The sequence below is a fragment of the Acanthopagrus latus genome, chromosome 3, assembly GCF_904848185.1.
Source record: "Acanthopagrus latus isolate v.2019 chromosome 3, fAcaLat1.1, whole genome shotgun sequence".
NCBI classification, from domain to species: Eukaryota; Metazoa; Chordata; class Actinopteri; order Spariformes; family Sparidae; genus Acanthopagrus; species Acanthopagrus latus.
In genome coordinates, this window is record NC_051041.1 from 5,198,472 (window position 1) to 5,211,128 (window position 12,657).

The window sequence follows — 12,657 nt, forward strand, 5'->3', positions numbered from 1 at the left end:
GGAGGCGAGGGATTCCTGAGAACACTTCAACCAAATCAGTCACTGCAGCTTCCCTCCTCCGCCTTTGTCTCTCGTTCCCTTTGTAAGTTTTTAAAATGTCTCCGTGCAGCTTGTCCAGCATGATCCAAGTCTTTGGAACCCCTGAGATCCCAAACTGAGTTGAAAATGTGTCATGTAAACCCTCAACATAATGAGATATCATATTTTTATGATATAAAAATAGGGATGACATGACAGGACGTTGGCTGAATCAAAAACAGAGTTGGCTGATCAACTTAACCAGAGCAGGAAGAAACACATCCTGCTGCCAGTCGGCACGGTGAAATCAAAACAAGAGGAAATTTAATACCTCACTTCCAAGTGCAGACATGAGCCAAGATCTCCTTTAATCCCATTTAAGAGACGTCCCAATTATTTTTCTGATCTAACTAATGTGGGTCACGATCTTCCCTGTGAGAAAATAAGGAGTCAGGGGAGGAATTCAGAGGAGGCGCAGCAACCTCTGATGTAAAATCAGGTAAAAAAAGTTCACATCTGGACAACAGATTTACCGGTCACAGTTTGAGAGAGTGCTGTTGTTCAACTCAAGATGAAAATACAAAAGAAGGAAGTCAGCAGCAGAACAAGTTCATCACTGCTGACACCTGATACTTCTTTGTTGGCTTGAGGATTTGAAGACAAATTTAAGTCTTTAAGTTAATTATCATACCATCCTGTCAATCACTCTTCTCATGCATGTCACTCATTATTCCAGCTGTCGTTATCTGGAGCCATCAACTAAGTTATCAGCTCTTCACATCAGCCAGTCACATTGTTTTTAAAAATGGAAGCCCTGAGGAACAAGCAAATACTTACTTAATTGTATCACACCTGAAAAAATAATCATTCTCTGACCCCCCAAAAAATTTCTCCTAAAATTTTGGTTTTACTCGCTCTCACACAGAAGAAACACAATTCTCCTGAAATAACCACATGAAAAAAACACCCCAAAAATTGTCCAGAAAAAAAGCTTTTCACTTGGTTTCATATCCCACAGAACTGATAACATGTTGGTCACTTGCTTTCACGTGTGGAGAAGACGAGCCAAAACTCTCTCTCACACAGAAGAAACAGAATTCTCCTGAGATTGTACTGAAACCGGATTACTGGATTTCTACAACAGCCTTGAAATAGCAGCACAAACAGTGACTTCCACAAAAGACTCTGCACAGATTAGTTTCACTAGCTGCAGCAGCAGGGTTAAATTCAGTTCTGTCCAGATTCCAGGTCAAACACTCATGTTTCAAATAAAAACAGCAGGCAGGTCTGGCGCTCTGGAGGAGAGAGATTTCAGTCTTAAAAGTCAGTCATCAGGGGGATAATGTTTTTTTTAAATTCGTCGGTGAGTTCAAAGATTTCCATTTAATGTGACTGATAAAAAAAGATATGTCAGCACAAGCATACACCTCATGCCTGGCTGGCACAAGTGGGTGGTTCTGAGGAAAGCGATCACTTTCCTCAGAACTGCTTCAACAGAAGCTGTCTGCTGCGTGTGGGACGCTGTAACAGCGAACACGTCAGCAGCTCAGAGGAACAGCTTTATAACTCGACCATGACTGAAGCTTTTGTTAGACTCCAAAATATTTGGCAGAGAGTTGAGTCCTCATGAAAGATCTGGAGCCAATGCAGAAGTGTCTTAAACCTGCATTCTCACTCATGGCGAGCAGGGGCAACTCCACAAGTTCATAGGAGAATGACCATACTTTATTCACATGATTTATTACCTCAGTAAAGCTTTTCCTGAGGAGTTTGTGGTCTCAAATGCTGGATAATAGTCTTCTTTAGTACAGCATGATGTCCATTTTGTAAACTTAGACCCCATTTAGAGTAAAATAGACCATAAAGCAGAAGATGAGCTTTGGGTGAAAGCAAAGTCTGTGAAAATGCTGCACAAAACAGCTCATAAGAGACATGCCTCAAAAGCTGCTTTGTTGCATTTCTCACATCAAAACAATAAAAAAATCCCAAAGGTTTGGATTTTGTCTAGTTCCCTAAAGATCGAAGGACAGTAAACAAAGAGTTCTGTGGCTTCAGGTCGTCCACAGAGAGATTGAAAATGGTGAACTGTGAAACCTGACCGGTGAATACGTGTCCGTCTGCGTCAAACACCTCATCACAGGTTAGTTGCTGATGCTACTGAGTCAATGATTGTGCCTGCAGATCGAAATGACTACAAGAGGCCTTTGTTAGGTTGGAACTACAGACTCTACTGTGAAAAAGTGAGGCCCTACGATAAAACACCTGCTTTTAGAATGAAGATTAGTTCGCTTTGATGAAGAGAGTGACTGAGAGGACACTCATCGTCCACTATTTCTTTAACTTTTTTTTTTTTTTTCCATATAATGACGTAGAACACAGATCGACAACATGACATGATTGTTTGCCTGTCTGGCCATCAGATTTAGTCTCCTAACAGCTAAAAGTCCATACGATATTCTTGTTTTATGCTTTGAAATAGGCAGAGACCAAAAAAGGTAGAAAAGGTCAATCAAATGCCATTAATAATATATGTTATTATCTGTACAGATGCACCCTGTGCACTTTCTGTACTTTAATACAACACTTAAGAAAACACACCTGTCCATCAGTACCAAGGTTACATCACAACCTCTCATAGCAAACCATTTCAAAGGGCAGATTTGACCTCACAGACAGGTGAAGGATTTGGTTAGAAAGCTTACCAGAACACTTACAAATGACCTTTTGGATACACACCCTTCCAGAAAACTCCACCCTGATACTGAAAATGTGATGCGACGAGTATCTGCTGGACTGGATGACACTGCACCGGTCCTGTGTCGGAGCCAAATAAGCTTTTGTTCTTTCTGCTTTCTTAATCAGTGCAAAAAACCTCTGAGTGACTGAGAGTCCAACCCAAAGTGTTTTTTTTTTTGTTTTTTTTTTACAACCTGGGAATTAAATGCAACAGTCAACTTGTCTGTCTCCAGAAACGCTGACGGCAAGAAACAACCTGAACTGCAAAATACTAATACAATAAGAAAATACAGGTGGAGGCTGGAGGGTGGAGGGTGTGACCTCTGCAGATACAGACACTGCCACACACCTCTAGTGGGTCATAATGGTGATGACTGACAAGGAGTAACCAGAAAACTACCTCGCAGCTACTCAGGTAGCGGTTAAATTAGCAACAAAGGTCAGCCGGCATCTTGCTGGTTCAATTCCCTTCGTCTGCATGTTGAAGCGTAGTTGGGCAAGAAACTGAACCCCAGACTGCTGCTGATGTGCTGCTCAGCACCTCGAATGGCAGCCAGCGCCATCAAAAGCGTCTGCTTAATGCACCCTATGTGTAAAGTTACCAGCATCTGTCAGACCAAAGCTGAGGCTGATGGAAAACAAGATGATGCTTTCTCCACAAAATGAGATCCAGTTTCCCCCAAAACACGTCATGAACTTCTGCAGTTGTGTTTATGTACCGTAATCCTCTGAAACTCCAGCCAGGTCCAACTTTTTATACGTCCATGGCAGCCTAGAAAAACGAAGAGAGTGTTTATAGGTGGTTTTTTGGTGAGGGCCAGGATGAGTTATCAACATTTTCAAGTGTTTTCAAGAGAGATACTGACTAAAATATGACAAGGAATACTTACAGAGCGACTTTCTAGCCATTATTTGGCCTGATACAGGCGTATAAGTGAGATACAGAGCAAAATACACATGATAAAAACACTAAAAAGTTGATTTTGACTTAATGGGAACTTTAAGACGTCTTTACACATTTAAAACTGAGAGTTACTGTCTTTATTTGCTGGCAGGAATGAACCTGTGATTTGAGGATATGCGACAGTAATGAGCGGTGATCTGTTCCAGAGAACCCAGGAAGTGTTTCGGTTACTCAGAGTGATAATGTTGAGACGGCCTTATCGAGCCTTAATCAAACTCGAATCTTGACAGCAAAGGTAAACTGCTGGTTCAAAGAGCTTTAGCGGTTCTTAGCTGTTTGATGAAGGTTCATGTGTATTTTATTGGATTTCCATAGCTCGTGTGTGTTGTGGTTTTATGACCACTGAAAGCTGTAATTACAATGATTGAGGCTATAAACTCTCTGTGCAGTGTATCAGTTTCACACTTTGTATTGCAGCTATGTTAAACTGCATAATTTCCATTAAATTAATTTAAATAACTATTAATATTGGCTTCTAAAGAGAGCAACAAGCTTCTGTTAGATTGCAGTAAAATGTAATTCCACGCCTTTTCTCTCCCGTCAGGATTCTGTACACGATCTGAATCAACACACACATTTAGAAATGATGATTGAAGGTGAGGAGAAATGATCGTATTTAGCGTCTGAATCCACCGTGAGCTTTTAATTAGTTCATAAATCCATAATTGTTCAACATTTGAAGGTTACATGAATCAGCCGATCAAGCGCTCCAAGTCTTCAACGCTGAGAGACAGTCTGAGAGTTTGCCAAACTAATAAATGTTTTAACTGCTGCCTGGAAAAAAGAAGACAATAGTTATTCGACAGGTTGTTATGATGGAGAGATAATCAGGGATCTTCCACATAATCTGACAAGATAAACACAGACTCATATCACCAATAGACATCTCGTTTGCCAAAGAAGACACACCTCATGTCAGGGCCACGTTCATTTTCACCTCTTGGCTTCTACGCATGGACGCATCTATGATTATTATTTAAATATATATTTAAGAATATATACATTATAAACAAGTCTGTGGGTGGATGGTTTTGGAGTCAGGCGGTTACTGACACTGATCTAGTGTTCATCAGTGTGATTGCCTGGGAGAGGAAACTCATCTTGTGTCTGGTTGTTTTGGTGTACAGAGTTCTGTAGCGCCTGGCGGAGAGGAGAGCTTCAAACAGATTGTCTCCAGGGAGAGATGCGTCTGCAGAGACTTGATGTGCAAACCGAGGAAAAGCTCCTACGTGATGGATCGTCAAGAGTCGAGTCCGACCCTGGAGGCAGAAATTAGCAGTTGTCAAACAGTAGTGACTTCAGAAGTGCTCTTAAAACTATTTGCATGTGTTTTCTATCAATTTGCATTTTCAGCTGTTCCTGAGATAAGATCGTCCTTTATTGATCCCCCAGAGAGGAAAAGCAGGTGTGATTAAAGCAGCATAACGATCAAATCAATTCAATTTTATTTATGCAGCCCAAAATCACAATCACATTGCCTCCGATGGGCTTCAAGTCAGGAAAAAACCTTTGCTATGTTGATGAGAAAAAAGCCGTTTAACAGGGGGGAAAATACAGATGGAAGAAATCTCAGGAAGAGCAGCAGAGGAGGGATCGCTCTCCCAGGACAGACTGACATTAGTCAGGAGAAATGGCTTTCTGCCTGTTCAAATGCAGTGTTTTTGTTTTCTCGCCACTGCTGCCAAGTGCCTGCTCATGAAGGAAATGTTGTGTCTCTGCAAGTAAAAAAAAAAAAAAAGGGAGTATTTTCTAGACCTGCTCAAAGTGTCGTGAGACGACCTGTGCTGTGCATTGGCGCCATGCAAATAAAGTTTGATTGACAGAGAAATCAAGAAATGAAGAATAAATATAAGAACAAAGAAACTACACGGAACAATAACACTCAAACTTAAGTTTCGGACTCCTCACTCGTTTTGGTTCAACGATGCGCTGCTGACAGCTGTTGCCCTCATGTGGGAGGTGTCACCTCAGTGATAGTGAGATAGAACAAAAATGAAAAGCAAATCATGACAAAAAATGAGACTTTATCGATGGGTTTGACATTCACTCTTCTGCAGGGCAAATGATACGTGTAGTCACACCCTGAGTAAACAGCTCAGTGTCAGGGCTGCTGGGTGTGCCTGAGATAACACAGGCTGATAAAAACCTGTCCAGTGTGGTCCTGGAATGTGAAACATAACAAATATGGTTTGGGTTTATGGGGGATCAGTAGCTAAACATTACTGATTGGAAGCTAAATTATTAACAGCAGCAAACTATAGACTGTGTGTGTGATGTCAATTTACAATCGATTTCTTTGACATGCGTCCATGAACGTCTGTGTCCTTTAATGTTTTTCAGACAGAGTCGCATCTTTGTGCAGTCAGATCCTGACTGGCTGTCACCTGCTCCAGGGGTGAGTTTCCCATTAGGAATCAGGTGTAGGATTAAAGGATAAATTCACCCAAAAATGTCAGTCACCCCACAGCTGATTGAAAAGTTGGGTGAAGTTTTGTGGTATAAAAGACATTTCTGGAGCTTCCCTTAAACAACTAATGTAGATGAGGACTCACTATAAAATGTAAAAAAGCAAATCAACAATAGCTGAAAAACTACATAACATGGCTCCATACAGCTTGTTCGACCCGATCCAAGTCTTCGACACATCATCATTGGGATTCTCAGGGCTTCTGGAGAGTTGGTTTACACCGGACAGGCTGTATGATGCTTTTATTCTGTGTTTTTATTACATTTTAAAACACGTCCACATCTTCAGTTGTTTAGGAGAACGCTGCAACTCTGTTTTGCTGTGAAGCTCCAGAAATGCAGTGTGGAGTGTGAAACCTAACCTGCATGAGGATGAGTAGATAATGCCTGGATTTTCATTTTTGGGTGAACTTATCCTTTAAAACAGCATTGTAAGGAAACGATGAGGGGCAAGCTGAGCATGAAAGTATGTTGTAAACACAGTCTTTGTGATTTTGAATAATCAGAACAGAAACACACAATATTGGCGATTAAGTTTCAGATGCTTCTTAGGAGACGTGGACACATTACTGATGTGAGGCAGTCAGGACCTGAGCTGGGTGTGGTGCTGACAATAACGGACAATGGAGACAGTATTGGAAAAACATTCCTGGCCCGGAGTTTCAGGCAGACTTGGAACAGATTGAGTAATATCCTGCACGACCTTCAGGGCAGATGAAGGAAGAAATCCTTTGCTCATAAGTGGCCGATGAAAGACTTATGACTTGTGGGTAAAGTTGAGTTCGCAGAAATGAAAGGAGTAACTTTAAAAAAATGCTGATGTATCCCAGTTGGAATTGTGACACTTTCTGTTTCTAAAAATAACATGGTGTAGGAATTTAGTGTTTTTAGCAGCGCAGCGAGGTAAAGTTGACCACTTGAATCATCGTAACGTGATCAAATGCCTCGACGTGTCTTCACTGCATCAGAAATCAAACCTGTCCCGGCTGCCCTCAAGTGAAAGCAAGTTTTTCTCATCATGAAACTCAAAAGCTCTGCTCACTTTCACACTTGCCCAACCTGCTGCAGAAAGTAGTCCCCCCCCTTTCTCCATTTGAACGCCTGACAGTTGCTGTCAACACTTTCCGACTGCATGAACAACACTTCTGAGAAATTACTGGTTTGTACTTATAATCATGTCAACGGAGTGCACTGTCAAAAGTAGTTCCACACAACAAATCCACTGTGCCAGTTTTTATACAATTTGAAACAAACATGATGAGGAGAAAGAAGTTCCCATCAGCTCTCTACAGGTTTATAAAAATGCTCAGGCAGAGATAATAAAACCACAGCTTAGTTCTCCTCTTGTCCCAATTTAATCCACTTTTCCAGCAGCAACCTGCCACCCGGACTGATCACTGATGGTTCAACAGGAGGAGGATGACCTGGTGGACTCGACTTACTGGATGGTGCAGAATGAACCATCTCCAGCTCAACATAAGCAAAACGTACGAGCTGCTTGTGGACTACAGGACTAATCCTCACCTGTGGGGGGGAATGTCCTCATTTCAACTTCACTTGCCCCTTCAACACTAAAACATGTCAAAATGCAGGACTGTCAGGCACCAAATCAGCAGAAACAAGTTAGCTACCAGGATGGCCATCAAACTGTAGAACTTATCCCAGCCCGAACCAGACTGTTCCTGGGGGAGTGAGTGGTAACTGAGCTCAAGCTGAACCTGAGAGCCGGACACAGTCGGTCTGAAGAGAATAAGGGGCCATCCACATGAAAACGCTGTTTTTGATCATTTCGTCCGATCGAGCAAATGGATTCTGTAAACGCAGTTTTTTGAAACCTGGTCACAGGGTGAAATTTTTTTAAAAACGCTCATTTGGACAGTGAATCGGCATACTTCCTCTTAACCCCGCGTCATCCCATAACAACAACAACAATGGTGGTATTTCTGCCCTTAATTTCCACTACAGCCTAAAGCACCATGTCAGTTTATACATTTCAGGTCCAGACGGATTTAAATTGGGTATACACACTCACCGGCCACTTTATTAGGCACACCTGTCCGACTGCTCCTTAAACGCAAATTCCTAATCAGCCAATCACATGGCAGCAACTCAATGCATTTAGGCATGTAGACATGGTCAAGACGATCTGCTGCAGTTCAAACCGAGCATCAGAATGGGGAAGAAATTTGATTTAAGTGACTTTGAACGTGGCATGGTTGTTGGTGCCAGACGGGCTGGTCTGAGTATTTCAGGAAGTGCTGATCTCCTGGGATTTTCACGCACAACCATCTCTAGGGTTTACAGAGAATGGTCCGAAAAAGAGATAATATCCAGTGAGCGGCAGTTCTGTGGGCGAAAATGCCTTGTTGATGCCAGAGGTCAGAGGAGAATGGCCAGACTGGTTCGAGCTGATAGAAAGGCAACAGTAACTCAAATAACCACTCGTTACAACCAAGGTATGCAGAAGAGCATCTCTGAACGCACAACGCGTCGAACCTTGAGGCAGATGGGCTACAGCAGCAGAAGACCACACCGGGTGCCTCTCCTGTCAGCTAAGAACAGGAAACTGAGGCTACAATTCGCACAGGCTCACCGAAATTGGACAATAGAAGATTGGAAAAACGTTGCCTGGTCTGATGAGTCTCGATTTCTGCTGCGACATTCGGATGGTAGGGCCAGAATTTGGCGTCAACAACATGATAGCATGGATCCATCCTGCCTTGTATCAACGGTTCAGGCTGGTGGTGGTGGTGTAATGGTGTGGGGGATATTTTCTTGGCATTCTTTGGGCCCCTTAGTACCAATTGAGCATCACTGCAACACCACAGCCTACCTGAGAATTGTTGCTGACCATGTCCATCCCTTTATGACCACAGTGTACCCATCTTCTGATGGCTACTTCCAGCAGGATAACGCGCCATGTCATAAAGCTCGAATCATCTCAGACTGGTTTCTTGAACATGCCAATGAGTTCACTGTACTCAAATGGCCTCCACAGTCACCAGATCTCAATCCAATAGAGCACCTTTGGGATGTGGTGGAAGAGGAGATTCGCATCATGGATGTGCAGCCGACAAATCTGCAGCAACTGCGTGATGCTATCATGTCAATATGGACCAAAGTCTCTGAGGAATGTTTCCAGTACCTTGTTGAATCTATGCCACGAAGGATTAAGGCAGTTCTGAAGGCAAAAGGGGGTCCAACCCGGTACTAGCAAGGTGTGCCTAATAAAGTGGCCGGTGAGTGTATATTCTTAAAACCCGCCCTGACCTGTTTTACACTTCAGTGGAAGCATTCAGGATGTTGGCAAACAAATAGTCAATGTGAAAGTGATGTGCAAACAGCTTGTTCGACTACCGACATGTTCAGAGATATCAAATGACAGCGCACTTAAACAAAGTCTGTGTGACCCAGCACTTTAAAGTTGTATTTATTCACAATTACTTAGGTAAATACTGTCACATGTTAGTCAAACATCATGTGATGAGGAGCGATGCGCTGGGCTTAAAGGCATGCTGTGCAGGATTAGCTGGTTGCATTTTGTTACGGTGAAGTCATTTGATTGAAGAGTTTTGTTCCGAGGTTGTTAAATACGAATGCTTCAGGTTGGCTGCTGATGTCCAGACGACTCGGCAGAAACAGAAGCTGACATACACTGGAAATCAGTGATAAGTGAAGATCGAAGGGGATTAAATCTATACATTGTCTTTTTAGGAAAATTCTTCATAATATACTGTCCAGACCAAAAGTCCAAAAGTCCTGACTTAAACCCATCGAGACCCTGTGGACTACAGCTGAAACTCCCTGAGCCGGAGGGCGACCAGAAACCTGTGGACGGCTTTACAAAGCAGCTACATGAGGTGAAAATAACCGAAGGACGTTTGACCAAATATTTGAATTACTGCCTGACCACTGACAGGTGATGTTCTGCAGGCAAACCTTCGGCCTTCATGTGAATGCAACTTGATGTAAACCATCCATCCAACCACTGTTATGGACCAAGTACCCCCCCTTCCTCACAACAACACTACCTGATGGCAGCGGCCCCCCAGCAGGACAGTGTTCCCCGACACACTTGAGGAACACAAAAAGGGCCGAAGGTGTCGACCGCGCCTCCAAATTCCCCAGATCCCAAACTGACAGAGCACCTGTAAGACGTGCTGGAGCAGGTCTGATCCATGGAGGACCCACCGCCCAACATCCAGGACCCAGAGGATCCACTATAAAACACCCTGGTGCCAGACACCACAGGACACCTTCAGAGGTCTTAAGTCAATGTCTTGACAGGTTAGAGCTTCACCAGGTGGTCATAATGTTATGCCTGATTGGTGTATATCGATTTGGACATATTTTCCTATAAGATCCTAAGATCTATAATAAATGAGCTTTCTGTGACAAAGTTCATCACAGATAAATGAGCGCTGTAGAAATCACTGGACTGCTGTGACATGCATTCTTTCTTAGTGTTTGACCACGACTGCACCTTTAAAGGTGCTCCTTGTAAGAAAAGTTGATTTGGAGTCTCAGCCGCCAACCTGTCCAACAATCCCAAAGCAAGTTCTACTTTTATCACAGATTGCACCTTTAAATATCGGACTGAAAATGATTCAGAGGCTGAGAATCCAACTGTGAGAGACACAACATTCTGTAAATGCAACAACTGTATAGATGCCCCATCGATTTTCTTGCTAGCCACCTGTAACTTTATGTATGTGTATCTTATAAATCCCCAGAGAAAATACATCAAATACATACACTGAAACAACCCTATACAAATATATACATTAACAAGAAAAATACTGATTTAGAAAACAGGTCATAAGAGAAACAAGAACCATTGAGCTGATCTCTCAATAATGTACTAATTGTTCTATTAATATTTGTGTTTGGCGATGGAGATTCTGCACACGATGACATCATACATGTACATGCATCCTGTATTTTTTTTTAAAAAAAGGGTTCATATCAACTAGTCACACACAGAAAGATGTATTTCTTATTACTTAAATCTTTCTTTCAACCGCATCCTTGCCTAAGTATCATCTTCTTATTTATGAGCGCTGATGAATTGCTTTGTTATTTTTTTTTTTCTTTTTCAGGTATCTCATTCCATCCGCTGCGAGCCTCAATATGTGGAGTGTGCAATGAGGGTGTTTAAAATAAACGTCAACAAAGTAAGATATGACTTGTAGTTAAAGCAACATCTTGTTAGAATTTGGCATTTTTGTGTGATTGTCGCCCGAACGGTTTCTGTCTGCATCACCGCTGTCGTTAACACAGATCCCAGATCTGTTACAGCTTGTCGGACGTGATGTAGGTGCTAACTACAAACAACACTCATCACATCGCGTTGTAAACTTTTATGCTGAAATAAACGCGTGTAACACTGTGATTAACCACGAACATTGTTACCTGGAACCAAAAGAAATTCACGCTTCATTTGCTTTCATTTGATTTGGTCTGCTGACACCAGACTGTGTAAATTGTTGTTAAAATCCGACCAAGATTAGAAGTGGAGGTTTGTTCATGTATTTATCAGCATTTGCCAACATTTAAAAGTTAACCTACAAGTCATTTTTGCCCTTTAGGCATAAAACTGTAAGCCCGGCCTGATGATGTCTTAAGAATGTATCAGTCTGGTTCCAAGGTATGAAAAGATGTGTTCGCACACGCAATCAAATCCTCCCCTCTACACGCTCTGCACAGGTGAGGTAAACCAATGAAAGCCAGAAATGGTTTGACCTGATTGGGTTTCAGGTTACATCATCGAGAAATAAATTAATCATCAGACTGGTTTTCACCTTTTAGTATCTGTGTCATCATTCTAGTTGTTCTTGGCGCAACATTTTTCAGTTGGAAACATGACTGATACAGGACTTGTCTCTCCCTTAATGAATAATGAAATATGTCATTCCATTTACAATTAGGTTGCAAACTTCCTTTATCTCAAATCATTTCATTAAAACACGCCATCGCGGCCCAGAAAACATGACTCGCAGGGACTGAAGAAGACTATTTTAATGAACCTTTCTGGAGAAAAAAAACCTGTAGAAAAAAGTTATTACTTCTATTTTTTCAAGCTGTAACTCTCATGTTCTCACACTCGCTGAGCTTGAACATCACGATCACCTGTTGTCACTTTCCCCCGAAGCAACGTGTCTCCAAACTGTTCCTGCTCGCAAATCAGTCATCAATCAATGCACAAGTTCAATATTGTCATCACCCGGTTGACTAACGTCTTTGCATCTGGTTTATGTGTCTAATAGCAGCTGTTTTCCATTCGGGTTGTCTGTTTTGTGACGCAGTAGATTTTTGATTGTTAACGAGGACACAACCCCCCCTCCTCGTCCTCGTCCCTCTGCCCGACTCCCCCGACCTGGTGAGTCTCTGCTAATCACACTTGAAAACCTGCCAAACCCGAAGGAATTTCACACACAAAGACAAAGCTCCCTGTAAACTCGGGGGCTTCTGGC